The sequence below is a fragment of the Bubalus kerabau genome, chromosome 16 (assembly GCF_029407905.1).
Source record: "Bubalus kerabau isolate K-KA32 ecotype Philippines breed swamp buffalo chromosome 16, PCC_UOA_SB_1v2, whole genome shotgun sequence".
NCBI classification, from domain to species: domain Eukaryota; kingdom Metazoa; phylum Chordata; class Mammalia; order Artiodactyla; family Bovidae; genus Bubalus; species Bubalus kerabau.
Window position 1 is genome coordinate 17,567,082 of NC_073639.1, and position 24,624 is coordinate 17,591,705.

Below are 24,624 nucleotides of genomic sequence, written 5' to 3' on the forward strand. Positions count from 1 at the left end.
ACAGTTGTCTTGTGTGGTTCTCTACGCATAAGACCCTCACACCACTTTTGTCAAGTGATTTGTGTATGTAATCTGGGGAAGCTAGGAAGACAAGTTTAAGCGCTGTGAAGAATTCTTTGCTGGGTTACTAGGTTGCTTGTAGTTCACAGAAGACAAATAAAAAGGTTCATAATCAGCAGTCACTTCTAATCCAAGTCTCCCAAACCTAAAACACAGTGCGGGCTGCCAACTCCCACTGTCTTGGCAATCTATTTAGAAAACAGTTAAATTGCTTGTGTAATATGTAAACCTTTGTTTTACCCTGGAGGCATCTACATCAGTTGTCACAACCATGGTGGTCTGTTCGTCATAGCTAGGTAATAAGCAGCCTTGGCCTAGAAATGAGCTATTTTTACATAGATCCTTTCGCTGCCTTGAGTTTTTTCTTTATAGAAAGATGGAGAAATGAGAGGAGAGCTAAAAGCCAGAGCTGGGGTGGGGGTGGGAAAAATCCTAGAGAGGAAAGGGGACACTAGGAAATAAAAGAAAAATCCCAAACAACTTTCTTTTGTTATTATATGTATGTCAAGAATTGTATACATTAGGCATGCCAAATGCTGTAACAATTAAAACATCATCATGTGCTTAAATAGAAAGGCATTTTATCTTTATTTTCTGCTAATTCAGCTTGATGAAACTCAATATGGTCTTAGCATTTGTTTTATCCCACAAGTAGTCTAGGAATTTCTATAATGAAATCAAAGCATCTAAAATTATCGAGATCAGATACTTCAAGTTCACATCCTGGTAAGCCAGTGAGCAATTCATCTGTAGTCTGCCAAGTTATGTACAATGGTGAAAAATGTGACCGAACCTGCCCTTAGGACATCACCTTATCCATGCTATTTCATTAAACAGCACATCTCTTAGGATGAAAAGCTGTAAGTTACTCCTTAGATGTGTCAGAGAATCAAAACCAGCCTCTAATACTGCAATTTTTTCACTGGGTTATACTCCATCATTCTCCTGCCTTTGTTCCCCAGAATAGCTTGTGTTACTAGAAATGTATGATACTGTTTGTATGCTACATGGATTTGTGAATTTCAAGTTCTAGGCATAAAAGATTACTTTTAATAAACATTGTTTATTTCCTGGATTAGAGAAAAACTGCTTTCATATGTATGCCATCCAAAGCCGAAACGTCCAAACTTTAAGTGTGTGTAAGTAATAAAGTGGGTGCAACTATCCCAGAACTACCAAGTTATTATTCAAATGTCCAAAAAGCCAGCCTCTTCATCTGCATATCACAATATGATTAATTTTAATTTTAACAATGAGAACTATCTCACTGAAGGGTAAGTCTTTATGACTTTATGAATGAGCCTGTTTTTTTGGATTATCTCATTATGATGATTTTAATATTGACTCATCTTTCTTCCTACATCTTAATTAAATAGATAGCTCTTGCCTTTCTTGTGAGACATTGAAAACAGGGATGTGTAACTAGTATTTGATTATAGAAAAACCACTGCACATCTAAACCACCCTGATGGCTGAAGAAGGAGGTTTAGGGGTGGTCATACATAGTTTTGTTTGTAATTAATTCCTCTTCCGATACATCCCCCTCTAAAGCTGTGAATGCAGGTTAAGTACTGCTGCCCACTTCACAAATGTTTGTGTTCCACTAGAAGAAGGTTTTGTTGAAAGTAGTTCTTTTGTAGTCTTTAATCAAATCATCTGAAAGACAATTTGAACTGGCTAGCAACATGGTTTAAAACGGTGCTGGTTGCTTTTTGGGAATTAGGTGTAGAATTCATGCACTGTAGAGAGACAGACAGAAAAAGAGATTTAAATAAATCCACAAGTGATAGAAGACAGTTGTTTACCTTAGAGATGGATGTAAATCACGAATGAATTTGGAGTTGGGGGGGCATCGCTGACTTTTACTAAAGGGCCAAATATGGAGACAGAATGAGACATCTGAATGACAAGTAAATAAATCAAGAAAGTCATTTCGAAAATGTCCTGAATTTTTCAGGTTATAGGATTTACATTTGTTTAGGTGGTACTAGTGGTAAAGAACTCTCCCGCCAATGCAGGAAACACAAGAGACGCAGGTTTGATCCCTGGGTCAGGAAGATCCCTGGACGAGGGCATGGCAACCCATTCCAGTATTCTTGCCTGGAGAATGCCATGGGCAGAAGAGCCTGGTGGGCTACAGTCCATAGGGTCGCACAGAGTCGGACAAGACTGAAGCGACTTAGCACACACACAATAATTACACATGATTTCACTTTTCTAAAGTCAATTTCCAGGTGCAAAGTAGTGTTCTGGGTAGTTTAGAAACAGGACTAATGACTCAATCATTTCAGGGAAATACTCACTTTCATAATTATAGTGATGAAAAAATTTAATATACTATGTAAACATCCTAGGGTGTCTCTCCAAACTAGCTTTTTAAATTTTATCATATAACAACACAATTCAGAGATTGGGAAGGAAGGATATTTGACTCCTGTTGGGATTTTAAAGTATTGGTAGGCTCACATTTAGCTTGAATTAGCCTGCAGAGGTATGCTGTCCATTTAAAGCATGTTACAAATCATAAGAATGGAGAAGTATGTCAATTGGACACTGAAGTTTTAACTTTGGGCCAGGGTCAGAGGCTATAATGCCAGAACCACCATCAGATTTTTGAGGCTCCCAGACCTTCTGTGGTTGCTTCCACCAGTCTTCATCAGCGCATTGCCGCCTGAGAGCCTAAGTGTTGGCCCCTGGCGCCAGGATTGAAAAAATGGCCCAGCTCTCGCAGGCTCATCAAAAAGCCCTTATGTTAATGTTCCCGTCTTTTTACTCTTTCCCATTCTTTGCCTTCATTATGTGTAGTTTTATGGAATGAAAACCAAGCACTCCTCCCAGAAATATCAAATTATTGCACTGTTTCTGCTGAGCATCTGGGGGGAATGAACCTCTAGTGATTAATTAGTTCAACAAAGTTGCCTTAAAAGGGAGACAAACAGTCCTAGATGGCACATGGAAGCTCCGCGGTGCAGGGAGCCACATCTTTCCAAACGACGCTGACTTCTAACATCGTACTTGTGAAAACTGTTAACCTGATGTCCCAAATGTTTACCCTGAGTGATGTGAGAAAGAGTAATGTGTCCAAATATTCACATTATACTTTGTACTTTATTACTAATACCAAATGCTCTGTGTGTGTGTCTGCTGCTGGGAGTGACCATCACTGCCTGGACCAAACGGGCAAAAACTAGTTTACAACAACACTTAAGAGTTTCCTCTATTTGGATAATGCTGTTTTTTTTTTTTTTCTCCAAGTTCACTGACTGAAGCTTCAACAGAATATCATTATAGGCTCCCATGAGCCCCTTTCTTCCCTGTGCCCAGGCCTCTCAATACCACATCAACTTCTGGACAGCCTCTCACCAAGCACCAAGGGCCCCTCAAAATCAGGTACTTGCATGATTTGAAAATAATGTCCCTATACACTTTGAAACCCTGAGATCAACCCATGTTTCAGGGTGCATCATAAAACCCTCCTTAGGAACTTTTGTTAAGTAGTTAACTACCATTATAATCATCGTCCAGCTCTCAGGAACAATTTCACAGGTCAGCAGAAAAGAGACAAAGCCCATAAGCAAAGGGTATTGATGACTTTCATGTAAGTACAAGATGAGATCTAGTCCTACAGTTTTGAGATAAACTCTTCCCTGGTGAACACATCAAAGTTCTAACCAAATGAACACAAATATTCCTCTTTGAAGAAAATGAAGCAGCTGTTGAAAAAGACAGGGAATGATGAGATGATTCTAACAGGAAGTATGTTTTACGTTTTTAATAGAAATTGTTGGGTATGGCCTTTCATTATGATATTTTAAAGAAAACATTCCAATGTTTTCATATTTCAATGTGGCTAAAGTTAATTTTTTTCTGATTTCTGCCTACTTTAAAACTGGCCTTAATATTTTCTATTTGGCAATTGACTTGTGTATTTTAGGAAACAGGGTTGGGCTGCACTGAGTTGGAAGCATCACTTCTCATTTTTCCATAGTTTGCTTAGTGAGCCTTTGGCAAGTGACTGGCTTCAAGGTCAGTGATCCATAGAACAGCCCTATGGTATAGACAAAGCAAGGAAATGTAAAGTAAATAAGGCACTCCCTGTTACTGTCTTGTCAGACAAAAGCGCATTGAACACTCACCCAGCAAATATTTATTGAATATCTACTGCATGTTAGGATTTAACACTCACCCAGCAAATATTTAGTGAATATCTACTGCGTGTTAGGCATTATACTTGGCACCAGGGGTAAGATAATCAACAAGAACCAATTTCTGTCTTCCAGGTGCTTATCCAAGGAAGCAGGTAACAAAGTTTTCAGTTGTTATTTCCCCTATAAATTCTTTATGATGCTAATTTGAGATGCAGGGCAGTTAATGCTACACTATTAGAAATATGCATGGCCCCAAACCAAGCATTAAAGAGAGTAAATAGCTATTCTGGGTAACTTCTGACACAAAGTTTAATTAGCATATTTTCACTGAGGTTTCTCCACTCTAAAACATGGTAAAAAAAAAAAAAGAAAAAACCTTGATTTTATGACAGATAAATTACATGAAGATTAGGCAGAGTGTCTGCAAATAGTAAAACCATCTTCTAAATTTATCTTACATCTGTTACCCAGAAAAACACATATGAATGAAGACCTCTGATAGAACTTTTGTTCTCTTAGTAATGAAGGAGTTTCTAGGAATTAACATAAGAACAGACTGGTGGCACTTAGAATTCTCTATAAAATATATACTTTTATTAAAAGACAAGTCACACATTTCCTTTATTAATTGTCATTAATGTCTATGTTTTAATGGCACATTATCAGGAAAGGAACAAGAGAACTTGGAGACCAATGTGAGCCCCTCCCCGTGCAAGCCTGTGCTTCTTAGATTGGAACCTTTTGCTATTCAGAAATGACAAACAGGTTTATTTGAGAACTGTTCATTCAAATACAATACCAGGTTTCTATTACTGCTGTAAAAAGTCATCATAAACTTAGTGGCTCAAAACAATACAAATGTATTATCTTAAAATTAGTAAGTTAGAATCCAACACAGGTCTCACCGGGCTAAAGAATTGTGTTTTCAGAACCATGGTCCTTTCTAGAAGCTCTTAGAGGAGAAGTCATTTCCTGTTTCAACTTCAAGCCCCCTGGCATTCCTTGGATGCTGCTGCCTTCCTTCCATCTTCAAAGTCAATAATAGCAGGGTTGAATTCTCGTATCTCACACTCTGACCTCCTCTGCTGTCCTCTCTACTTTTAGGAATTGTAATGACATTGAACCCACCCAGATAATTCAGTATAATCTCAATCCCATTGCAACCTCCATTCCCCTTTGCCAATTAGGATGAGGAAATCTTTGGGGGGAGCTTTCCTGGTGGCTCAGATGATAAAGAAATGGCCTGCAACGCAGGAGCCCCAGGTTTGATCCATGGTTTGGGAAGATCTCCTGGAGAAGGGAATACCCACTCCAGTATTCTTGCCTGGAGGATTCCATGGACAGAGGAACCTGGCGGGCTATAGTCCATGGGGTCGCAAAGAGTCAGACATAACTGAGCGACTTTCACTCACTAACATCTGTTGGGGAGGGGCATTTTCTGCCTACTACGTGGCTATTTTAATCTGTTTTTTAAAAAGGATCCTAAGCACTGATGACTTGAGCCATCTTGGCCGTGTCCTGAAAGATAGGACTAATGAAGCTCACCAATACATTCATAAGGAGATATCTAAGGAGATTCCTGGTGCTGGAGAAGACTCTTGAGAGTCCCTTGGACAACGAGGAGATCAAACCAGTGGATCATCAAGGAAATCAACCCTGAATACTCATTGGAAGGACTGATGCTGAAACTGAAACTCCAATACTTTAGCCACCTGATGTGAAGACCCAGCTCACTGGGAAAGACCCTGATGCAGAAAAATATTGAAGGCAGGAGGACAAAGGGATGACAGAGGATGAGATGGCTAGATAGCATACCGATTCAATGGACATGAACTTGGGCCATCTCCGGTAGATAGCAAGAGACAGGGAAGCCTGGCATGCTGCAGTTCACAGGTTCGCAAAAGTTAAGACCTGACTTAGGGACTGAACAAGAACAACAGCAACGCCCTTTCACAGCAAGCACTGTCTCTCAGCTGTCAGTATCACAAGAACAACCAACACCCTTCAAAGTGAGGTGAAAGCACTTTTCAGAACGGAGGAGGAGAAAGTGGAGACCATCTCTATGTGGGCACAGATGAACTCAGTCAAGAGCAGAACTCCTGTATTAACCACAGGATGCAAAGAAGGTAAAATCAATGGAGGCAAACCATTTCCAAGCACTAGACGACCTCAATCTCACTAAAACTTTATTTTGGCTTGTTGGTAAGTTTTGAAAAGCACTGTATTCATTTCTCCACAACTCCTGGAAAAGATGAGAAGCACTGCTTTTCAATAGTTCCCAAAGTCTAATTTGGTCTCAGAACAGGAGTCAATCTCCTGAAGAACCCAGAGGGTTTATGGCAGGGGCTGCTTGATGTTACAGCACAGCATGATGTGGGCTGTTGTATAATACAATGAAAAATATACTTGATTTTTTGGCCCTGTTTCTTGGCACAGAACTCTTAAAACCACTGGAATTTCCTGAGTGATAGGAGCATCTTTTGTTCTTCATTAGCCCTACCTGAGTTTGTGCTAACAAAGTGACTTGGTATTTCCCCTAGTCCCCATAGGTTCAGGGCTTCCCTGGTGGCTCAGGAGTAAAGAATTCACTTGTAACGCAGGAGATGTGGGTTCGATCCCTGGGTCAGGAAAATCCCCTGGAGAAGGAAATGGCAACCCACTCCAGTATTCTTGCCTGGGAAATCTCATGGACAGAGGAGCCGGGCAGGCTACAGTCCACAGGGTTGCAAAGAGTCAGACACAACTGAACAACTGAACAACAATCACAATAGATAGCTTCAGGATGGAGATTGGTAGCCAGAGGAGCCAAAAGGTGTAACTGGGGGATTAGAACTTTCAGTCCCACCTGCCAACCTCCCGGGAGAGAGGGACTGGAGGTTGAGTTCAATCACCAATGGTCATGATTTCATCAATCAATGAAGCCTCCATAAACCCTTAAGTGGTGGAGTCTGGAGAGCTCCCAGGTGGGTCAACATATTGAAGTACTGGAGGGTGGCGCCCCTGGAGAAGGCATGGGAGCTCTATGTCCCCCTAACTTCTATACCTTGTCCTACGCTCCCTTGTAACTAACTGCTCCTGAGTTATAGCTTTTATAACAAACCTGTGGTGAAAAGTGAAAGTATTAGTCACTCAGTCGTGTCTGACTATTTTCAACTCCGGGGGTCTTATAGCCTGCCAGGCTCTTCTGTTCATGGAATTCTCCAGGCTAGAATACTAGAGTGGGTAGCCATTTCCTTCTCCAGGGGATCTTCCCAACCCAGGGATCAAACTCAGGCCTCCCACACTGCAGGCAGATTCTTTACCATCTGAGCCACAGGGGAAGTCCAACAAACCTGTAATAGTAAGTAAAGCAATTTCCTGAGCTCTGTCAGTTGCTCTATGAGTTACTGAGCCTGGGGAGAGAACCACCAAATATGTAGTCAGCTAGGCAGAAATGTGGGTAGTGTGGGGACCCATTTGTAGCTGGTGTCTGTAGGGGAGGCAGTCTTGTAGGATTGAACCCTTAATCTGTGGGGTCTGGGTGCACTCTGGATAGTTAGTGTCAGAAATGAACTGAACTGTTGAACACCCAGTGAGTGCTGGAGAATTGCTTCATGTGAGAAAAACCACCCCCCAAACCAAAAAACAAACAAAAAAAAACAACAAAAAAACCTCTGTCATTTGGTGTCAGAAAACATTCCAGAAAAAACCTGAGAGTTTCTTTAGCTCTGGGATCTAATGCCTGATGATCTGAGGTGGAGCTGATGTAATAAAAATAGAAATAAAGTGCACAATAAATGTAATGAACTTGAATTATCCAGAAAGCATCCACCCACCCTGCCCATGGAAAAACTCTCTTCCAGGACACCAGTCCCTGGCGCTCAGAAGGCTGGGGACCGTGGCTCTATACCACTCATCCTCTTTCTAGGAAGGAGTTCATGGTCAACTCTATCGAAGAAGTCTAAGTTATACTTGGAATGATTTGGTAGTCTTCCTGTTGTACAAATTTTATTTTGGAAGTGGACCTTTTTATAAAATATCTTGTGCCATTTTATTACTCACTCTGCTGGCTTTTCTTACTTTCACTGTTCTCTGAGCATGAAACCACAATATACTGAGGCTCTATCACTTACAGTACTAACTCTCCCCTTTCCTTTAAAACTGCCTCTATTTTTCCAGATTCGGCTTTTCTTTTAAATAAGTCTGTCTGTAACTTACTCCCTCTGAGTTTCCTGATAATGAATGCACTTCGCGGCACTGTCTTGTCTCCTTAAGGCCTCTGTTATGCTTAATTGTATTTACCCTCTGTTCCAGTGCTTTAAAAAAGTATTTACAGTTTTCAAATGCTGGCGGGACCCATGCTCGCCTGGACCACACTCTGACAAAGAGGTCCGTCCTGCTTCACATGAAGTTGGAGAACTGCTAGGAGATACCCCAGTAAGTCAGAGCTTTTAGGAAGTGTTTTATGGGGTATATAATTTCTGGTATGTAGCAATTGGGCCACGTCAAATGTACATTTAGGGCTGTACATTTTATCTTCTGATGGTAGCAAATGCAAAAACAGACGAGAAAAGCACAAATGAGGGGATAAAAGATATTCGAGATGGAGACTAGCTACCTCAAAGTCACAGTACCCTCTTCAACGATTCTCTTCCCCACTCTTTTCAAGCATAAACAAAATAAATCAGTCACACTGGGTTTAAGTAATGACCTGCATGGAGGCAAGATACCAGAAGTGGTTATTTTCTAGAATTTAAAGCTTTCCAGCTGCTTCTTATTCCATGTACTAATATTCTCTTGACATCTTATGCTGATGGGGAAGAAAGTATACACATATTCAGTTATATAGGTAAAAACTGTTATGATCACAATAACTTACATCTGGGTGTACATGATTTATTTTATACTTTATTTTAAACTTTATAAGTTTATTTTAAACTTTAAATTGTGAATGGAACCAACTTTCCATCTGAACTGTGATATCTGATACAGGATGGCACATTAGAGAGTGGATTGACTTATTCCTTTTATACTATCCAGGCAGCAGTTAGTTGCTGTAGAACCTTTAATATATGCTGCCCAGGGAATCCAATATAGTATCAGGGAATGGCTTGGATACTAAGGACTATTTGGCTCAATATGGGTCAAGTATTATTAATAATAATATCTGTCATACTCCAGAGTTCAGTTCTCCAAAATATCTTCTCTAAAAGAAAAAAAGAATGCTTCAATAAAACTAAATTGTGTGGAACATCTATTTGAAATAATGACAAAATACTAAAGCTACAAAATGTATAAACCCTTTTTAAAAACAGAATCCTAGCATTAAACACTTTTCTGAAGAAGAAAATGTATAGCGATGTTGGCAACACTTTTAAAGAAAGCTCTTATGTTATGTTTAGGGTACCGGAAAATAAATTAACAAAAGCTTTGATAAAAACTACAAGGACATTCACGGAATTAAAAATGAATAGGGAATTCCCTAATTGTCCAGTGGTTAGAACTCTGCACCTTCACTGCCGGGGCCTCAAGTTCATAACTGGTAGAGAACTAAGATCCTACAAGCAGAGAGGTGTGGCCAGAACAAAACCAAAAACAAACAAAATGAATAAAAATGATAATCAGAAAAGACTGTAGCTACATTAAACTCTTCTATTATAACCTACAGGTTTAATACTTGTTGGGCCTCAGATTTTTAAAAGTACACATTTCCTGTATAACATAGGATATTCAAATATATAATACATACATTAATATATAACTGAATCACTTTGCTGTATACATGAAACTAACATAATACTGTGAATCAACTATACTTCAAATAAATAAATAAAAATTAAAAAGACACATTTCTAGATTGAATTGAAAACGAGTAAAATATTGGGCAGCTACATTTTGGGACATAGCATATCAGATATGTAAATTAGGACCTAGACCAATTCTCCATTAGACTGTAATGTTATTAAAGGGAGGGGCCTGATCTTGGTATTTCTAGTGTCTTACAAGCAGAAGCCTTGTCATAAATGGTAGCATGCACTGAGCACTTACTGTGCGCCAGAGACCATGCTAAGTAATTTGTAAGCATTATCTTGTTAAAACTTTATAAAAACTCTAAAGTTTAATACTATTTTATTATTATCTTTACTTTATGGATAGAGACACAGAGACGTAAAGGATTTGAATAACTTGGCCCAAATGTACAACTACAAGAGGCAAAAGAGAGATTACCTGGCTGGAGGAGAACGAATGTAAACTGTTATGTTCCACCACCTCACCAAATATTCCCTAAATGAAGACAGGAACAAACACAAAATAGACTGTATTCTCTCATCAGCATCTACTGTTTACGGACTGAGGCAGTATTGAAATAGTCTTAATTAAGTTTACAAAGCTTGGCAGGAGAATGAAATGAAGCTTATACATCAGTTATTTGAAAACAAAGGTTAACTTAGGCTTTAGGGCAATGCACTGATAAACGGACTATCTGGGGAAAAAAAAATCCCGAATTTGTGTATATTTCTGTGGTGTAAATACCCTCACCATGGCCCATTTTAAACTGGTAACTTGATGTCTCTGACTGTGGTGTATGAAGAGCTGAGCACAGTTAGCTCTGGCAAACCCAGGACCACCACTGTAGAGTCTTTCTATTCTTCAAGACTCAGTTAATAACACTCTTTCTCTCCACTAGTATTGTGCTCTTATCTTTCATCCCCTGCTTTACAGTTTTATCAAACTTGTTCCTTTCAAAGAGAAGTACCCAAATCATTTTGTAAATTGAACAGGGGTTCAAAATACTAAGTGAAACATTAATTAAAGATGATATTTTTAGATGAAACAATACATAACAACTAGTCTGGTCCAGTGGCTAGGACTCCTTGCTTCCAATGCAGGGACCGAGGGTTTAATCCTTGCTTGAGGAACTAAGATTCAACACGTGGCTTGGTGCAGCCAAAAACAAAGTAAAACCAAAAAACTGGTCTACAGTGAAAAAATAGAGTAGAGAGCTCAACAATCCTTTCAAGGAGTTTATTTGGTTATTTAATGGGCAAGAAAGGCAAATTAAAATTCCTTGGCAAAGATCTCTCCTCCTTCTCATAAAGTTGCTCAGATAATCAAAGAAGACAATGAATGAAAAATCATTTTTATAAATTCCAAAGTGCAATTTGAATGGAAGATATAGCTATTACAATGGACAGTGAGGTAAAAGCCATCCTCAAACTCAATCAATCCACTAAATACTAAGATTTTGGAAGGGAATATGATTTTGAAGCAGAGAATGTGTAGCCCTATATTTGAGTCAGATGAGGAATGCATTTAAATTGTGTAGCGGAAGTATTATCTTGCCGGCTACCATCTGAAGAACTTTTGGACTTCAGAAAATTGCAGGCATGGAAAGGCACGTTGATATTTATATTTAGCACCAGGCTTACCACACACTTTTGATAAAGATCTGTCTATATTTCTTCAGAAGATGTAGACGGCATGTGTTAACAGTGGCTTATTAATGAATGATTTGCAAAACTCGAGGTAATCTGAATTTTTATCCTAGCATTGAAACATATATACCTAGCTACTGCTACTGCAGGAATTTTATATTTTTTTTCAGTTAAATATATATATATATACCCACACATATACTCAGTTAAATATATATATATATAAACACTATATATATATTCTTTATAGTATTCTCTAAAGTTAAAGAGATTTCTGTAGTAAACGAAGAAGAATGGAAGAAACAAATTAACCCCAACATTTGTGTTTACTAATAATACACATGGCAAGTCACAATATTTTCTCCCCTCTAAAAACAAACTCTATGTAAAAATGCACTTCCAAGATTTATGACAGAAAAATCTGCATTCTTGGTATTGGCAAACAGCTGGGAAAATTACCTCAGAGCAGTATTGACTGACATAACAGATATTTAAATAAATTTTTAAAAGACACTTAAATTTAGATTCAAATTTGAATATCTGGTTATGAACTAAGAAAAAATTTTAAATTATTCAGTGTGTGAAAGTATGTACATTAAAATATACATCTCCCCAAAGATTAGATGATGCTATGGAATAAAGGAAATATTTGTTTATGATGGGGAGTTTCAACTTTTACTTTCCTTACTCTCTCAAATATTTCCTTTTCAGGGTCATTCTTTTTTTTTTTTAGGATCATTCTTAAAATGTAAATATTTTTAAAAAATTATTAAATTGATAAATATTCGGCAAACCTTGTTAGAAGAGCAAATAATTCCTTTGAAAGATGATTTAGAAAATACCTTAATGTTTTCAAACCACAAGACTGTATTTTATTTAATGGGCAAGAAGTGTTGTTCTATTGTTTGCTAGCTTGGAAATCTCTTTCTTAGAATGTCTTAGTCTGTCATAAAGAAAAGTAATTTTTCACAATTTATTAATAAAGGTCTAACAGAATTAAGGATTATTAACTTTTATAATAAAAGTAAAAATTTTGATGAAATTATTAGAAATATTAAATTTTTATATTGAAAGCTAAAGAAATAAAATAGACTCATATGATTTCATTTACCATCTTTAAAGCTAATATTTTTGTGGCATAAAATCTGACCATTTTATTTTAGACATTAAATCCAAGGATATAATATTTTCCTCTGCTTTATACCTTTTTATCTGAAAAATCTTTTTCTTCCTGTCAGAAAATGGAATATTCAGGGTCTTTTCAATGAAAATAGAAAAGGAAAAATCACAATATTAAGTATTAATGCTTCACTCCAGCTACGGGTACAAAATATTAAGTGAATTTGACCTCTTGCTTTTATAAAGTTTGTTTTTTATGATGTGTGGCTAATATGGTGGTCATGCAGCTAAAAGCATTATCTTCACATCATTATACAGAAATACAACACCAGGATACTTGAGTTTCCTAGGCATGTTCCACTGCTCTTTGCCATTATATATTTCCTATTGGTACTCTAAAGAAGAACTCAAGTTGACTTATATGAGAACAAACATTAAACAATTAAGTAAGATTACTGCTTTGAAAAGAAATCTTGAAAAAAACCCCAACAGTTTAGACCACCAAGGAACACTAATAAATTTAAGAAAATATGACGTTTTCTCTATGTGACTTCTCTTGAAAAGTTGTGCAACAGATTGCTTCAACTTCAAGGTCATATAAAAGTTATGGTACTTTTGAAATTATTTTCTGAGAAGAGTTTGTCTTTACAAGAGTTAGATGTCAATTAAACTTGAAATTTACCAAGATAGCAAAATTAAATTCTATTTTCATTAATCACAATTTTACAAAATGATCAAATGTAGAATTCTAACAATACAGCAACACTAAAAAGCGATCAATCAAAATCTTCATTTTTACATCAAAAAAATCATTCTTACTCCAAAATACCGTCAGTTACAAATCAGCATTTAGTAAACAAACATTATCTATGCCTCAGATATGCAAATTAAGCAACAATTTTTGAAATTTAATATATTACATGCCTATACTAATTATGAATGATAGTAATTAACATACATTATTTCTGGAAAAATCCATCTTGAATATTAAATTATATAACAATTTAAAATGCAAAATTTGCCACTCCATCTTTTCTATAATTAGGAAAGTATGATACTATGGCATTAAGACAGAATAAATGTGGGGACTGTGTATTACAGGTATCTGAAAATATGAAGTCCAGATTAAAGATATGTAAGTAATTATAAAATCAGAATAGGATTTATGAAGAAAGACTAAAAGAAGGGCTTGGATTTCTTAAGTTCAAAAAAGAAAACAATCTGAGTGCACATAACTTGCTTCAAATACATGAAAATTTATTTCAAGGAGGACGGCGTTTGGCTCCTCACCTTTTCCATTAAGTTTCACCAGTAGGACAGTTTTCAGTGTAAAAGAAACTATTCCTTTTGGACCAAAAGGCAGAATTTGAGGAAACTTCTGACATTCATACTGCCCGAGATTGTGTTTTTTAGTGAACTGAGGGAAGGTCAGGAACAGGGTTTTCTAATATGTTTATAATTCAACATTTGTAGCAAGGGGGGCAGAACCGATGGCACATTCACCAACCCATTTTCATTCACAGACTCACCATGCAGAGACAAGTTCCCGATTCCCAATCATAGGGCAAAGGAAGCGTTTATAAAGGCCGCATTTCCCGACCAGCCCCCACCTCCTCATCATTTATAACGCGGTCCCCATTTATCCTTACTTACTGCACAGCTCTGCTCTGATTCCAGCACTCCATTCAGTTATTGTGGGGGCAAGTATGGTGAGCCAGTTGCTCTCAGGTCATTAGGCATCAGATTCCTGGTCATTCGGGTCAAGAGGATGGGCTCAGAGCTTTAGACCGTCTAGATTTGCAACTTGTTGGCTTTTTGACAGGAGAAAGTGACTTAGCTTCTTGTGTCTTTGTTGAATCACCTTTCAAACAGGAACCTTTCCTATCTCAAAGGTTGTTGGGAGGTAGATAATGAAAAGAGCAAAGAGTGGACCCTGACCCAGGGCTGATGCTCAACAGAAGTCAGTCACTGTTACTCTGCACCATGGCTGGGCTATTGTATTCTAGTTGGGGAAAGAGGCTTAGACAAGCAAGCATACAAACAAATACATAATTAAATACTAGAGGGGACTAAAAAGAAAAGAATAGGGTGTTATGGGAATGCATATCATGGGGAATCCAATTTAGACTAGGGGATCAGGGAAGGCCTCCCAGAAGACAAACATTCAAGCTGAGACTCCAGGAGCCAAACAATGAAGGGGAAGAAAATTCCAAAGAAAGAATTGCATCTTCCAGAGAGACACTTTATTAATATTGGGAATTCTTTGGGAAAAGAGAAATGTAAGGGAAAAGCACAAAAGTACACACACTCTCCCATTCTTGCTCTCTGATTACAGAGAGTTTGAGGGATTTGAGGACATAGATGAATAGAGAGAAATAAATGTGGGTCTTTAATATGAGAGCTGGGTTTGAATCCTGGCTTAGTGACTTACAGGCTATTTGACTTTGAAGAAGTAATTTAACACACTTGAACATCAAGGTTTTTTAAAAAATGACTTATAACCTTTACTTCATTAGGTTTCTTTTTTAATGAAAAATACACACAGTAAAAAATTTTAAGTTACTAACACACAACTGATCCATATTAGCTGCTCACTAATCAGCTTTCTTTTCTTCCTCATGGTGGAGGGCAGAGGGATGGGCTGTAGTAGTTCATGCACCTGACCGTAGACAACGAGGATGTCTACTTAAGGGTAAGAAAGGATTGAGCATTCAGGATTATATCCTGGGATGAATCATCATTTATTCATTCATCAATTATTCTGACAGAACTATAACCTCAAACCAAAATGCCACTCTGAAATGGTTCAGATTATCTTAAATGATAATTCAATTACTCTTCCTAAGCACTTATAATTTTTTTTCATTTTGATATACCTTTTCTGTCTTGATGTTTTCAAGTGAAAAACTGTAGTTGGATAAAATGTTCATTTCTCCTTTGATGGCATGCGTGACAAAGTGACTTTCAGGGTGAGGACCCAGAAAGGGCAATGCTGATGGCATTTGTTTTTCTTGTGTGTGGCATTTGCAGTAACTCTGCTTGTTTTACTGTATGCTTGTAATTATGTGAAATCAAATAAAGGAATCAATTTTAAAAGATCATCTTAAATGGGAAATCTAAATATACATACTTATTTTTGTATTTATATATAAAGTGTGAGTATAAAAATATAAACACAAACACATTAGCAAAAACTACACAGACACTGCAAGAATCATATGTTAAAAAAAACAAATTTCTAGAAGCAGCAGTTTATCAGACGAATTATGGACATAAATATCAGCAACATCCACAAACTGCCTTGTTCTACTCTTTCTTAAATACTTCCAGACACAAAACATACTGCCTTTTATGTTACACCTGTAAGTCTAGGTGGTGGGAATCAGGAAATGTGAAAATAACAATCAAAATTAATATGCATAATATAAAAACTTCTAAGGTTGTTTTCCCCTGACACGTATAGCCAAGATGTAAGGCCATGCTGATGTGAATATCAGAAATCCAGGTATCCAAAACCCACATCTTAACACTGTAAAAATGATAAGGGAAGTCATTTCTCTTTTTCAAGCTGGTAATTTTTTCGTTGTGTGATAAACAGAAAACTATCGCAGATACACGTGAGACTGTCTGGAGAACTCTCAAATATACAAGGACCATTATTTTGTATAATGCACACATGATCCTAGAAGTGTAGAAGATGGGACCAGCCTAAGACAGAACTGCCCTTACTGATGCTAGAGTGACTTTGGCATCCACCCCTTGCTGTTGAGCTGGTGAAAACACAGATCAAGCTAAATTTCCTTTGAATCAATTAATTTCCCCATATAAATCTAAACAAGCGTTAGAAAACCATGGACAGCATAAAGGACACCTTGTTTTCCCTCTCTGTTGACTGTGTCTAATTCATAAGAAGAGTCTTCCTCCACTTCCTGGGCTTCCCGGGTAGCACAGTGGTAAAGAGCCTGCCTGCCAATGCAGGAGACTTGGGTTCGATTCCTGGGTCAGGATGATACCCTGGAGAAGGAAATGGCAACCCAATCTTGCCCGGGAAATTCCATGGACAGAGAAGCCTGGCAGGCTACAGTCCATGGGGTTGCAAGAGAGTTAGATACCACCACTTAAGTGGTGTTGACTAAACAGCAACTCTGCTTCCTACACACAATCTTGTCAAAAGTTCATCTGATCATTTAACTTTGCTTCCTTACGACAATAACAAAACAAAACTTTCTGTCATTACCTAAAAAGTAAGTTCAAGGGATTTGACAGCGAATACAAGACCCTTCAACAGATAGCCCTAGCCTCTTTTTTCCAGCTTCAGCTTCTGCCATGTATCTGGATGCTCCCTATGTTTTCACATCCTCATGACTCTGCACTTGGCTATTTCCTCTCCTTGTAAGACCATCCCCATCTAGTTGCTGGGAAAGAACTTACTGATCTTTTAAGACCCAGCTCCAGCTCTTCTGCGGTCTTCTCTGATTCCAAAGAATGCCTGTCTCTTTTTTTCCTAGCACTTTCTACAAATTGCTAGGACACCATATCACTATGCTATTATGTTGTATTGATTGTACCTACAGCTCTACCTGGCTCAGATGTTTAAGAATCTTCCTGCAGTGTGTGAAACCCAAGTTTGATCCCTGGGTTGGGAAGATCCCTGGAGAAGGGAATGGCAACCCACTCCAGTATTCTTGCCTGGAGAATCCCATGGACAGAGGAGCCTGGTGGGCTACAGTCCATGGAGTCACAAAGAGTCAGACACAACCGAGTGACTAACACTTTCTCTTTTCACCACTTTCCCTACCCATCAAGAAGAATCTTGAATAGAAATCAAGTCTGATTATTTTTGACTGTATCCCAGCACAAAGTCCAATGCTGCTGCATCGCTTCAGTCGTGTCCGACTCTGTGCGACCCCATAGACGGCAGCCCACCGGGTTCCCCTGTCCCTGGGATTCTCCAGGCAAGAACACTGGAGTGGGTTGCTGTTTCCTTCTCCAGTGCATGAAAGTGAAAAGTGAAAGTGAAGTTGCTCAGTCGTGTCTGACTCTTAGCGACCCCATGGACTGCAGCCTACCAGGCTCCTCCGTCCATGGGATTTTCCAGGCAACAGTACTGGAGTGGGGTGCCATTGCCTTCTCCAAAAAGTCCAATGGGCTCTCACCTAACAGGCACTCACATAGTTGGTTGCATGAGTAACAGACTTTTAGCTCGATCTCACATATTATATGTATCTTTGCCCCATGTTCTTCTAAGGCTCAATTTATCAAATAAGTCATTTAAAAGGATTTATGTAGAAAAAGTACTAAAGCCTCAGGAAAAATAGAAAGTTAACAACTTCCACTTGGTATTAGTAAAAGAAAGGAGCATATTGCTAAAATTTACATTGGATGGTTATGAAAAACCTTTTTCTGATCGCAACAAGTAATGGTCTATAAAATATTACTCTAAAATTGTTCTTTGACTTGTAGACTCATCAAAGCACTAGTTCAGACAAAAATACAAGGTAATTCTTTCCCATTAAGAGTTTAAGAAATTGTGTTTTATTATCATGTTGTTTTTAATGATGAATGTGTAAAAGAGAACTGATGATAATATAGTGGTCCTAGAATTACTTCCTAGGATTAATGTCACTAGAAAACATCAGGTAAAGTATTAAGGGATAACACTAGACAATTTGTTTTTCTTTATAACTACTGGTCTAGAGCTGTAGAACTTAAGAGCAAAAACACTAATAAAAGTCAGTCATCATTATGATGTCATTCTCATAATTTCCTTAGAAATAAACCAGAAAGTACAAAAAATATTTATAATGTACGACATCATCTATGTGCCTTTCCATTGCTTAAACTTTGAGTTATATTTAGTGAGGTTTCCTGTTTGTTATAAAGAACACCTTCTAGATGAAATAAAATACATTAATAAAAGCCCTTTGAAGTCAAACTATCTTTGTGAATTGCACGTGTGCAGGAATAGCTTAAATGTTAGGGACTGAGCCAACTGTATGATCTAGCCCAAGTTATATAAACATTTTTAAAAAGAAATGTTTGTGACCCTAACTCTTTGGAAGATATTTATCTGTCATGGAAATGGTTTAAATATCTAAAAGCAGCTCCCAAATGATATCTGCCTACTGGTATGGCATGGGCCCTAGATGACATGTGTAACCCACCAAACTTGGAGAAATAAGTACACCAGTGACATTTGTAGTTTCTTTACTTTAAACCCATAAATGTTTATGGCCTTTAACCACATCCAATTTTCAAGTCAGGATGACTTACACAGAATAGGAGACACTGGAGAATTGAGAAGTTTTGGGTATACAAGAAAGAATTCTCAATTCTTCCACTTGTGCATATAACTTCTTAGATGATGCATTTCCTCATTTCTCCCACTCTGCAAACTGTTTCATTTGGCAGAGTCAATTCATATCTCTGGGCCTGACACAGTCTCTCTGACATTGAACATACTCTCCATGACACGCATCCTTCAGAGTGTGAAATGGACTTGGGAGAAACAAAAGAACAAAGGATCCTGAGGTTTCTTGAAATATGTCAGAGGGGAATAAGCCTGTTCCACAAGTTGGAGTATTTAGACTTCCCAATTTGTTTTGGCAGAAAAATCAAACTTCCTATTCATCTAAGATAAGGAAAGCCTTATCTCACCACAGGTGTGCCTTTTCCCCAAGATTTGCATGAATAATGCATTTTCATCTGCTGGCTGCATGGGACTTCAAAAAAAAAAGAAAACCTCCAATGAATTCTACAGAAGGACATTCTGTCAACCAATATCAAACTGGGGCTCTTTTAGCAAGCCACATTTAACTTCCTTCATAATCAAGCTTAGCTTCTTTTTCTGCTTCAACAAGCTGTTCCAGGGTCGACCCATACTTGGGAACAGAGGCTGGGGGAAGCAGGAATATGATCTGAGTTTAGCTTTGGGTTAGTTTATTATGGAATGCTCATTAGAGAGAGCAGAGTTGGAAATCAGTGCTGATTCTGGAGCAAAATGTCTTCAAATATTCACTGGTTGGTTTTTGGATGGTTATTGTTCAGTTCCCTGGGTTGGGAAGACCCCCTGGAGAAGGAAATGGCAGTCCACTCCAGTACACTTGCCTGGAAAATCCCATGGATGGAGGAGCCTGGCAGGCTACTGTCCATGGGGTCGCAAAGAGTTGGACACGACTAAACGACTTCACTTTCACTTTCAATGTACAATTACTAGAGTCAGACAGATAGGAATTTAAATCTCAGTTCTTCCAGTTAATATAAATAACTGTATATCATTACTTAATATTACTTAACTTTTCTGAACATGAGTTTTTTATCCATAAAATAATCTTATCAATAAAATAGGAATAAAAATATCCAAATTGTAGGAATATTAATAATGCCAGAATTAAAGTGGGTATATCTTAAAAAGTCTCTGAAATAGAATGAAACTTCAAAATGGTACATCCCTTTCTCTGTTAATTAAAAGGTGTATGTCAATAGAGTGTAAGGTATCAAATTTAACTTATAATGCTGAAGTGGATTATAGGCCATTAGCAAAAAGACTCCAAAAAGTTATTAGGCACTTTTGGAACACCAAAAGCACTCACTAGATCAAATGATTTTTATAGTACTATGGAGGGGCAGTAATGCATTGTGTGAAGAGGGAAGACTTCAAAGCATCAGTTTAATCTAGGGCTGTTGCACATCTGGAACCAAAGAATTGGAGGATGGTGGCTTCCCCTTACCCATGTATAGCTCACTGATTCTTAAGCATATTTAATACATTTCCTACTTGTAGGAGACTGAAATATCCTCCTTGAGGTTGGTAGAAATTAAGCATTAAGTTTATAGTCAATGCATTAATGTCTAAACCAAGTGAAAGTGAAAGTTGTTCAGTTGTGTCTGACTCTTTGCAATCCCATGGCCAGAATACTGGAGTGGGTAGCCTTTCCCTTCTTCAGGGGATCTTCCCAACCCAGGGATTGAACCCAGGTCTTCTGCATTGCAGGCAGATTCTTTACCAGCTGAGCCACAAAGGAAATTCACTCTAAACCAAAGCAAGGTAGAAAACGGGTTGCATAAGAAATAGATTTGCCAGATAACATACTCAGTCCCTTGGTTTGTTTGACCAGTGCTTTCCAGGTGGCGCTAGTGGTAAAGAACCCGTCTGCCGATACAGGAGATGTAAGAGACATGGGTTCAATCCCTGGGTTGGAAAGATCCCTTGGAGAATTCCATGGACAGGAGTCTGGCACACTATAGTCCATCCATAGGGTTTCACAGAGTCAGACATGACTGAAGTGGGGACTTGGCGGGTCATACTTTAAGGTGAGTGGCAGCCCTTCTCCTCCATCCCAAAGCTCTCTACTTGGATAAAAGCTATCTTTATTGCAACATAGCTTTCCTGGGTAGGATACATGAAGAGAGTATTATTAGGATATCCAAGGACTTACTGAATGAATGGCTGATGCTAGACAAGACAGGCCCAAGCAGGATTGCCTGCTACATTATTCAGTCAAAACCAATGAATGAAGAGGACTGGCTGGATATAACAATCCCTAGAGTGACAAAGCTGTGGTATATCACCAAAGAATAAGTCACCCTTGTCCTGAAGATGTGGTCGCTTCTCTTAAGTCAATCGGTCATGCAGTCTAAGAGATACAGAGTGATGCTATGAACAGGAATGATTTGGAAAGAAATCCAGGCTAAGTATCTTTCTCTTCAGTGTTTATGCTTTCATACATTTTCTGAGAAACTTTTTGTCCTTGTGCCTTGCGTTGAGGCCGGACTAAGGTCTTCCTGGGAAGTTCTGACAACTAATGCATGCCGCTTTGCTGAGTGCCATGGCCTTAGGGTGAGCCAGTAAATAGCCAAATAGCTTCAACTCTCATTTCTTTGTCCCCTTCTTTCCACTCAGAAAGTCATTCATGTCTTTAATAACCTTTTAATAGTCTATACAAAGTCATTACCTTAACAGTTCAAGTTATTATTAAAAAATTTATTTCCAAATACAATTTAAGATGGATAAGCAGAGAGCAAAAGTCTTCCCGATAATTACTTTTAGGAACATTTTCTATTTTCTGTTTTCAACATTTCCAACACACCTTTAACCCTCCATTTCTTCCCCCCTCCTAATTCCGATAGCCTCTTTAATCCCCCCAAACACCTCTCTTTTGAAAGATAATGACCTAATATACTCAGATTCACAAGATAAGAAAATATTGTATCTTAATCAGCCCTTTTCCTGGAATAAGTTTTATGGTGTTTCTACTGATTCTTTTCTTTTTGACTTCACAGCATTTCCCCAAAGACTCATTTCCTGGCTCTGGAAACATTCCTTTTCTTTAAGCTCAGTGTCATAATAGTACTTCTCAGAGCCTCCAGGGAGGATACCGAACTTAATTATATTATGGCCGCTGTAATTTGGTGGCTTAGCCACACTTATTCCTTAACCAATTCATATGCTACCGAAGGCGAAACCAAGAGCAACCTCTCTTTATGCTTCAGCAACAAGCTGTTCCAAGAAAACCGTTGTTTATGGTATTGAGAAACTGCTCCTCCAAGCCACATCCCAGTGTAATGTTCAGTTGGCAAAAAAGAAGGTTGTATGTTGTTCGACAGGGAAATCTGCCTCATTCGACCACCCAAGAGGGCAGCAAAAATAAGTTACCTAGTAAAGGTGGTCTTTTATACAGAGGTCAGACAGAACTTTACTGGAAACTTGGGTGGACTGGAAAGTCCTGGCTTAATATAGTGAACTGCATAATTTACCATGTGCTCAAATGTTACTGTATAAGTAAAGCTTATTGTAAGATCAATGCATGCTCCGTTACACTTTTAAAAAAAAGTGATTAAAAAGGAATAAAAATGAATCAGAATGGCTTGTGCAAGATATTGCTTCCAAATCCTGGACACAATCCTTCATCAGCCCCCTTCTTACTCCTGGATTTGTTTTTAATATTTTTATGTTTTAATTAAAGGATAATTGCTTTACAGAATTTTTTTGTTTTCTGTCAAACCTCAACATGAGTCATTCATAGGTATAAATACATCCCCTCCCTTTTGAACCTCCCTCCCATCTCCATCCCCATCCCACCCCTCTAGGTTGATACAGAGCCCCTGTTTGAGTTTCCTGAGACATACGGCAAATTCCCATTGGCTATCGATTTTACATATGGTAATGTAAGTTTCCATGTTACTCTCTCCATACAGCTCACCCTCTCCTCCCCTCTCCCCATGTCCATAAGTTTATTCTCTATGTCTGTTTCTCCATGGATTACTTCTTTTTTCCCCTTCTTTTGTTGGCCATTGTCTAGAGTGACTGCTGCTGCTGCTAGGTCGCTTCAGTCGTGTCCGACTCTGTGCGACCCCATAGACGGCAGCCCACCAGGCCCTGCCGTCCCTGGGATTCTCCAGGCAAGAACACTGGAGTGGGCCGCCATTTCCTCCTCCAATGCATGAAAGTGAAAAGGGAAAGTGAAGTCGCTCAGTCGTGTCCGACTCTTGCGACCCCATGGACTGCAGCCTACCAGGCTCCTCCGTCCATGGGATTTTCCAGGCAACAGTACTGGAGTGGGGTGCCATGAGAGACAGTTATCTGCTTTTCTTGAAGATTGAAAGGAAGAGAAGCTACTATGAAAGCAGGAGTGAAAAGGAAGAAGGCTTGGTTGTTGTGTTGCTTATATCAGGTACAAAGTATCAAGTTCAAGTTAACTGAAATTCCCTCAATTAAAAAAAATTTTTTTTAGTTATTTTGTTATCATCAAGGTCATTTTAATGTCTATTTTATGATAATGAGTCGGCTAATGATCAGACACAGTATAATTAAGGAGATTTGGTAATTTTAAAATGTATAAAACGTAGGGCAACCATATAGCCTGGACATAGTTCTGGTCTATGTTCTAATAAAATTCTCCTTTCACTCACAAAGGTATCCCAGCTTGAATGATACATTAAATAGTCATGCTTAATTTAATACATACTTCAAATACGGAGCATGTGCAAAGGAGGAAAATTTTCAAAGTATACTTTTAGAGGAAATACCAGCTTTTTACCACAAATGGTGCTAACGTCTGGCATGTGGGAAAATGATGTTAGTATAGTCCCTGTCCCTCAGGAGAGACCATGTCAGTGTAACATGGTTACCGCTGCAGTAAAGGGTGTAACTCATGAAAAGTGTTCTGGGTCTATTCTGCACAGCGCAGAAGGCCACAGTTATATCCAGGCACACCTTGGAGCAATTGCGGGTTTGATTCCAGACCACCACAATAAAGCAAAAATTGCAAGAAAGCCAGTTACACAAATTTTTTGGTTTCCCGGTGCATATAAAACGTATGTTTACACTATGAAAAAAGTGAAAGTGTTAGTCACTCAGTTGTGTCTGACTCTTTGTGACCCTGTGGACTGTAACCCACCAGGCTCCTCTATCCATGAAATTCTCCAGGCATGGATACTGGAATGGGTAGCCATTCCCTTCTCCAGGAGATCTTCCTGACCCAGGGACTGAACCCGGGTCTCCCACACTGCAGGCAGATTCTTTACCATCTAAACCACTGGAGTCTAATAAATATGAAATAGCATTCTGTCTAAAAAAAAAAGGTACATACCTTAATGTTAAAATATTTTATTGCTAAAGAATTCTAACCATCATCTGAACCTTCAGCGAGCAGTAGTAGTCACATCAAAGATCACCGATCACAGATCACTATAACAGATATAATCACAATGAAAAAGTGGGAAACATTTTGAGAATTACCAAATGTGACAGAAGAGGAAGTGAGCAAATCTGTCGGGAAAATAGGGCTGAGAGACCTGTTCCAAGCAGGGGTGCCACAAACCTTCAGTATGTAAAACACACAGTGTCTGTGAAACAATAAAGTGAAGTGCATAAAATGAGG

The 24,624-nt window shown here is 38.4% G+C and overlaps 1 protein-coding gene across 3 annotated transcripts in view; it reads right to left on the reverse strand.

Annotated features, from left to right (window-relative positions):
• HHIP (hedgehog interacting protein) overlaps nucleotides 1–24,624 on the reverse strand; it is a 109,508-nt gene that overhangs the window by 43,900 nt on the left and 40,984 nt on the right. The gene's annotated exons all lie outside the window — the stretch shown is intronic.